Source organism: Gossypium hirsutum, chromosome A11, assembly GCF_007990345.1.
Source record: "Gossypium hirsutum isolate 1008001.06 chromosome A11, Gossypium_hirsutum_v2.1, whole genome shotgun sequence".
In the NCBI taxonomy this organism is placed as follows: domain Eukaryota; kingdom Viridiplantae; phylum Streptophyta; class Magnoliopsida; order Malvales; family Malvaceae; genus Gossypium; species Gossypium hirsutum.
In genome coordinates, this window is record NC_053434.1 from 51,824,512 (window position 1) to 51,832,273 (window position 7,762).

At 37.3% G+C, this 7,762-nt stretch overlaps 1 non-coding gene across 1 annotated transcript; it reads left to right on the forward strand.

Annotated features, from left to right (window-relative positions):
• The first annotated feature begins 5,049 nt into the window (after positions 1 to 5,049).
• On the forward strand, positions 5,050 to 5,156 carry LOC121210198 (small nucleolar RNA R71). The gene has a single exon (XR_005905323.1). It is a non-coding gene; the product is annotated as a small nucleolar RNA R71 (small nucleolar RNA).
• Positions 5,157 to 7,762: the final 2,606 nt, after the last annotated feature.

Genomic DNA, 7,762 nt, shown 5'->3' on the forward strand with positions numbered 1-7,762 from the left:
TGAAAATTTGGATTTGAGTTGCAATTTAAGACTTGGAACAAAATTGACCCTTTTATTTGAAAAATCAAAAATTGAAATTTCTATTTAGAGAATAATTTTTCGAAAAATTATGTTAAAATCAATTCCCAGGAAAGATTGGAGAGGTCACAAGCAGTCCCGCTTAAGTTCCAATCTCCTAGATAGAATTTATTTAAACATGCTAATCTAAAAAATATACCCTAAATCATTTATTAAAAAGGAAAATAAGAAAATTTTAAACATCCGATAAAATGAACGCAATTTCATTCTGTTCAATCTTATCTCCCCAATAATGTTTCAAGTGCTGGGCATTAACTTGAAAATTACCTCCCTTACCTTGGAGCTCAACAACTCCGTATGGATAGACGTGATGAATCGTAAATGGACCGGACCAACGTGATTTTTGCTTACCTGGAAAGAACTTTAGTCTGGAATTAAATAACAAGACTCACTGACCTGCTTCAAATTCTCAAACTCGAATGTGCTTGTCATGCCATTTCTTAAGTCTCTCCTTGAATAATTTGGCATTTTCGTAGGAGAACATCCGAAGTTCCTCTAGCTCATTGAGTTGGAGCATCCGTTTCTCTTTAGCATGCTTAGGATCCAAATTGAGTTGTCGAAGAGCCCATTAAGCCTTGTGCTCTAACTCTAAGGGTAAATGACATGCTTTCCTAAAGACCAACCTGTACGGTGACATCCCTAAAGGTGTCTTGTATGCTGTTCTGTAAGCCCAAAAAGCATCATCCAGCCTTTTGGACCAATCTTGTCGGTTTGGGCAAACTACCTTCTCAAGTATGCCTTTGATCTCTTTATTTGCCAGTTCAGCTTGCCTATTCGTCTGCGGATGGTAAGCTGTTGCAACCTTGTGTTTCACTCAATGCTTGTCTAATAACCATTTTAGCCACTTGTTCACGAAGTGGGACCCTTTATAACTAATCATAGCTCTTGGGGTTCCAAACCTTGTGAACATGTGTTTCTATAAGAACTTAATTACAACCCTAGCATCATTTGTCGAATACGATTTAGCCTCGACCCACTTGGACACATAGTCCACTACTACCAATATATACTTGTGAACAAAAGACAGAGGGAAAGGACCAAGAAAGTCAATACCCCATACATCAAACAATTATACCTCAATGATGTTTGTTCGAGGCATCTCATTACTGTTGGTGACATTTTCGACCCTTTGACATCGGTCACAGCTCTTTATGTACCCGTATGCATCCTTGAATAGTGTTGGCCAAAAGAATCCTGCTTGTAATACTTTGGCCGTCCTACGAGTACCTCTGAAGTGTCCCCCACTCGGAGCGAGTGATAATGGTATAAAATCTTTTGTACTTCATCTTCTGCCACGCATCTCCTAATCATCTGATCTGCACACCTTTTAAACAAATATGGCTCTTCCCAGAAATAGTACTTCACATCGTGAAGAAACTTTCTCCTTTTTTGATAAGTCTTATCAATTAGCATCAAACCACAAGCTAAATAGTTAGCAATATTAGCAAACCAAGGGGTATTGTGGACATGACTTACCATCAGTATGTATTCATCTGGAAACGTTTCCTGAATTGGAATAATAGGAGAATTCCCTTCTTGTGGCTCCAATCTAGACAAGTGATCTACTACTTGGTTTTCTACCCCCTTTCGATCTTGAATTCCTAGATCGAACTCTTGAAGTAGAAGTACCCATCGGATCAGTCTCGGCTTAGCATCTTTTTTGGCAAGCAAATACTTAATTACCGAGTGGTTCGTACAGACAATTACTTTGGTATCTACAAGATAAGATCGAAACTTGTCAAAAGCAAATAAAATAGCAAGTAACTCTTTTTTTGTTACCGTGTAGTTCAGTTGAGCTCCTGTAAGAGTCCGGCTTGCATAGTAGATGGGATGAAAAGCTTTGTTCCTTCGCTAGCCCATGACAACTCCTATCGCGAAGTCGCTTGCATTACATATTAATTCAAATGTCAAATCCTAATCTGGTGTGACAATTATGGGTGCCGTAATTAATCGACCCTTCAAATCCTTGGAAGCTCTTAAACATTCATCATCAAACTTGAACGTCGTGTCCTTCTCCAATAATTTGCATAAGGGTTTATCAATTTTGGAGAAGTCCTTTATAAATCTTCGATAGAACCTGGCGTGGCCCAAAAAGGTCCTAACACTCTTTACATATGTTGTAGGTGGGAGCTTCTCAATAACATCTACCTATGCTTTGTCTACCTCGATTCCATGTCTCATTATCCAATTCCCTAGAACGATTCATTCTCGTACCATTAAAAGGCACTTCTCCCAGTTAAGTACGAGGTTTGTTTCTTCGCATCATCTTAGTACCCTAGCTAGATTAGCTAAGCAATCATCGTAAGTATCTCCGAATACTGAAAAGTCATCCATAAAAACTTCCAAGTACTTCTCAACCATGTCAGTAAAAATAGACATCATACATCTTTGAAATGTAGCAGGTGCATTACATAAACCAAATGGCATGCATCTAAATGGTAATGTATTGTATGGGCAGGTGAACGTTGTCTTGTGTTGATCTTTTGGTGCTACTATAATCTGATTATACCCCGAGTATCCATCGAGAAAACAGTAATAGTCTCGCCTCGCGAGTCTATCCAGCATCTAGTCCAAGAACGGCAAAGGAAAGTGATCTTTCCTAGTCGCCTTGTTCAGCTTCCGGTAATCGATGCAAATCCTCCATCCCGTAACTTTTCTAGTTGGTATCAACTCATTATTCTCGTTCTCTATGACTGTGATACCTCCCTTCTTTGGCACGCACTGGACCAGACTTACCCACGAACTGTCTGAGATGGGATAAATGATACCCACATTTAACCACTTGATAATCTACTTTTTCACTACGTCTTTCATGATGGGCTTTAGTCTTCGTTGTCCATCAATTGTCCCTTTTTCACCATCTTCCAGGATAATCTTATGCATGCATGCAGATGGACTAATACCGCGGATATCGGCTATGGTCCATCCGATAGCCTTCTTAAATTGTTTCAACACCAAAATGAGTTTCTCTTCTTGGTCAGTAGTTAACTCTACTGAAACAATCACAGGCAGAGTAGAAGAGTTACCTAAATAAACATATTTCAAATGTGAGGGAAGTACCTTCAGTTCTAATTTAGGTGGCTCATCGATTGACACTTTTGGTTGGGCACAATCCCTTTTCTCTAGCTCCAAAGATTCAAAGCGCTATTGCGGATTAAATCCCTTTTGATTAGCTTCTAACAAAGCTATGTATTCATCCTCCTCTTCATCATTTGGAGGATCTGATGTCAAAATTTGTTCCAACAGATCCTCAACATAGTTGAGCTCCTTTTCCACTATTAAATCCTCTAAATCAGATACTGTAGAACAATCATCAATTGTGTCAGGAAATCGCATAGACTTAATAACATTAAATGTTACCTGATCATCCTGAACATGCATAGCAAGCTCGCCCTTCTGCACATCAATAAGGGTCCTTCCGGTTGCTAGGAATGGTCTTCCTAGGATAACTAGTACTTTTTTGTCTGCTTCAAAGTCTAGGATAACAAAATCAACATGGAAAATAAATTTATCTACTCGTACCAATACGTCCTCGATTTTTCCTTCTAGGTGTGTTAAAGATCGATCTGCTAGTTGAAGTGTAATCGTAGTAGGTCACCTATCCCCAACTTTCTAAATATTGACATAGGCACCAAGTTTATACTTGCACCCAAGTCACTTAGTGCCTTACCACAATACATTGCTAGAATGTTGCAAGGTATGGTAAAACATCCAGGATCCTTCAATTTTGGGGGTAGTTTGTCTTGAAGATATGCGCTGCATTCCTTCGTCAGAGCTACTATCTCAAATTCTCCAAGTCTTCATTTTTTAGACAGGATATCCTTCATGAATTTGACGTAGTTCAGCATTTGTTCAAGTGCTTCAACCAACGGGATGTTGATGTGAAGTTGCTTGAGTACGTCAAGGAATTTCTTTAATTGAATTTCCTGCTTCTGCTTCTGAAGTCTTTAAGGGTAGGGTGGTGGAAGTTTCTTTACTAAAACTGGTTGATTTGTTTTCTGCGGCAATTTTGCATCTAACGGTGTTGTTAGTTGATCAGAATTAGCTAGTTCTGGAATTACCTCGTCAGATTTTACAGATTCTGGTTCTTGTGAAACTGGAATTTCAACACTCGATTGAACTTTCTCTGAGTCTTGAGCATCAAATGGCTCTTTTTCAGCTTTGATAGTGTTGGGCTCTGCTGTCTTTCTGCTCCTCAATGTTAATGCTTTGCAATGTTCCTTCCTCGGATTTCTTGGATTCTCCATATCACTAGGTAAAGCACTATGTGGTCGATTCCTAAGTTCAGTTGCAAGCTAGCTTATTTGGTTTTCCAGATTCTTCAATGTAGTTGCTTGGCTTTGAATTAAGGTACCATTCTTCGTCATGTATGCATTCAATAGATTATCCAAGCTATTGGATGGTTTAGCTTGAATTGGGTTCTGAACTTGTTCAAAAAAACTAGGTGGCTGAGTCGGTCTAGATTGGGCGTAGTTGTTACTGGTTCCAGCCCCTTGGTTACTCCAGGAAAAATTTGGGTGATGGGTTATAGAAGTTGGATTACAGTCCTTACCTTCTTCGATTTTGGTTCTGTTACCCATGTAATATACGGATTCGGGGTTCGATAGACATTCTCTGAACAAATGTCCTTCCCCACAATAAATACAGGCTATACTCTCAAATTGGTGAGGTGGTTGGGCTGCAAAACTGTTAGACCCATTAGTGGTAAGATTCTTAAGCATTGAGGATATTGAAGACACCTGAGATGCAAGTGAAGTGAGAGCATCCACTTCATGTATTCCAGTGACTAGTCTTCCTAATGTAGCTCAATTGGTTGGCCATTGATAATTGTTACTGGCGGTCCTCTCGATGATTTCCTAAGCCTCATTATAAGACTTAGAAAGGAGAGCACTGTTAGCAGAAGCGCCCACTACCATCCTCGTGTGAGCATTGAGACCATTATAAAATGTCTCAAGTTAGATGCAATATGGGATTTCATGATGAGGGCATTTTCGTAATAGTTCTTTGTATCGTTCCCATGCCTCATACAAGGACTCATCATCCATTTGTTGGAAGGCAGTGATCTCGTTCTTCAACTTAGCATTCTTGCTAGGCGAGAAATACTTCATGAGAAATCTTTCAGCTAACTCTTGCCATGTAGAAATTGAGTTTGGTGGCAATGAATTCAACCAAGCTCGAGTTCTGTCCCTTAGTGAATATGGGAATAGCTTCAATCGTAATGCATCTTCAGGTACTCCAGCTAACTTGAAAGAATCACTCACCTCCATAAAGAGTCTTAAATGTAGGTGAGGATCTTCGGTAGACATTCCACTAAATTGGCCCACTATCTGAAGCATCTGAAACATGACTGGCTTCAGCTTGAATTGTTGTGCCTCGATTTCGGGTTTCCTAATGCCCGGATAGAGATCGTTAAATACTGGCACGGTATATTGTCTTAAGGCTCTATCCCTATCATCAGTAATAAGGATAGGATTTTGAGCAAGGTTTGCTCCATTTCCTTGGATCAAATTTTCAATGTTCATTTCTTCGGTCCTTCTCTGGTTCGCTTGTCTTCTTCACTGTCGAAAGGTTCATTCTATCTCAGGGTTTACGGGGAGTAAGTCAATAATCTGGTCAATATTCATAAACCTGAAATTATCATAGAAAAATTAATTAAGTTAAAAATTAAACAGAAAAATAAACCAAAATGTAAAACTAACAAATTCAAAAATAATGGATTTTTAAAACAGTCCCCGACAACGGTGCCAAAAACTTGGAATGACTGAAAATGTGCAAGTGTACATAATCGCAACAAGTAATAAAGTGACAAGTAATGTCGAGTTATCGTACCCACAAGGACTGTAAAAAGAATTATTTATGAAATTAATTGTAAAACACTTTGGTGAGGTAAAAATAATTGAGTTTTAAAAGATGGTCAAAAACTATTTAAAAACAAAGTAATAATTAAAATAAAACAAAGGAGTTCTAATGCACGATTTCAAATAAGATTTAATTAAGGTAACATACTTGTGTTGGATTAATTATATTCCTTTAGCTTAGAATAATTAAACTCATGTTTACATTGCTACGAATAAATTCATGGCAACTCGATAATTGCCTAACTTCTAAACATACTCACATACAAAAATCCATTCATCTCTTGACATATCCCTATGTCAATTCAATCGACTAAACAGATTTTAATAAGCAAACATGGTATTGCACATACAAACTCATTAAATTGAACTAATCTCTTGTATATCCCTATGTCAATTCAAATGATTAATTAAATCTAATAAGCATATAAAAGACTATGTGAGGTAACAAGCCTACCTTGAAACAGTTTAATCACAATAATCTTGCAAGTTATGCAAGGCAATAATATCACCAAATACATTGCTAATTTAACCTTCAGCTACCTTAGAAGAATAAACATGCACTGATTGAGTATTGTGTCAATTAATTATAATTTCAATCCATTTAAATAATTAATTCATTAGTTATTTAACAATTATATTACAAAAATAACTTCTGCATGATTTTACTTAACCAAGCAATTTACCGAGGCCTATAACAGCATAAACATCATTTTAACAATTCAAAAAGGCAGAATATAATCAACCCAACACAAACTTAAATTTAAGCTAAATTGATTAAAATAACCATTTCAATAGCATAAATATTCATAATCATGTTCGTCAAAACAACAACAAAAATTAAAGAGTTAGGGAAAAAGAAGCAAATCCAGTGTTTCTCTGTGGCTTGACTAGTTGCTCCATTCTTCGTTCTTCGTTTCCCTCGGCAATCAAGGTGGCTTGTGAACACCTAATTGCTGCTCCAAAATGGCTGATGAGAGCCTCTTTCACAAGATAAGAAATCGGAACTTGAACAATAAGGGAAATGGGATGGAGAAAAAATGAGAGAAAAGTGAGAGAGGAGAAGAGAGAATGAGAAAATGTTGTGGAATGAGGGATGGTTTGAATGATCAGCAAGGGGTGGAGTTTATAGCTGATTGTGGCTGCTAGAAATAGCAAATTCCAGCAGCCAAAGAGCCCCTCTATGGCTGGCCATCTACTTGGCAAGAGTTGAGACTTTCATCTTTGCTAAAAATGGCCTGGGGAAAATCTACAAAGCCACAATTAAAGGTGGGGTTTAAATGTAAATTAGAAGTCTTTCGAGGGCCTTTTTGCAAGCATATTTAATCAGATAAAATGTTGATTCAGGTCAGCATATGGACGGTTCTGGGCTGCCCAATTAGTGGCTGGTTCGATTCATTCAATATGGTTCGACCAGTGCGGTTCAACTTGACCCTTTCTCCATAATTAATTAAAAATAATTTATTTAACCCAAATTAAATGGGGAATAAATTAAAATTAATTAAATTATGAATTAATACACATTTTCTGGACCGTCTTAGACTGGAAATTCATGTGCCCCAATACTTCAAATTGCTTCTCGATTTTGTGCTTTCAATAGTGTCAGCCGAGCCAATTTTCGCCCTTTGCGCGAATCTGTTGAAAATAGTAAAAATTAATCAAAATTGAGTATAAAATTAACTAAATTCACCATGTTCATATTTTTTAACACAATTTAATTATTTTATAATATTTAATTATTTTTCGACAAGAATTTAACCAGATTTGCATGAATTTAAGTAAGAATGGGTATGCAAAAGTATATAAATTTTTGTTTCCAGTTACACACT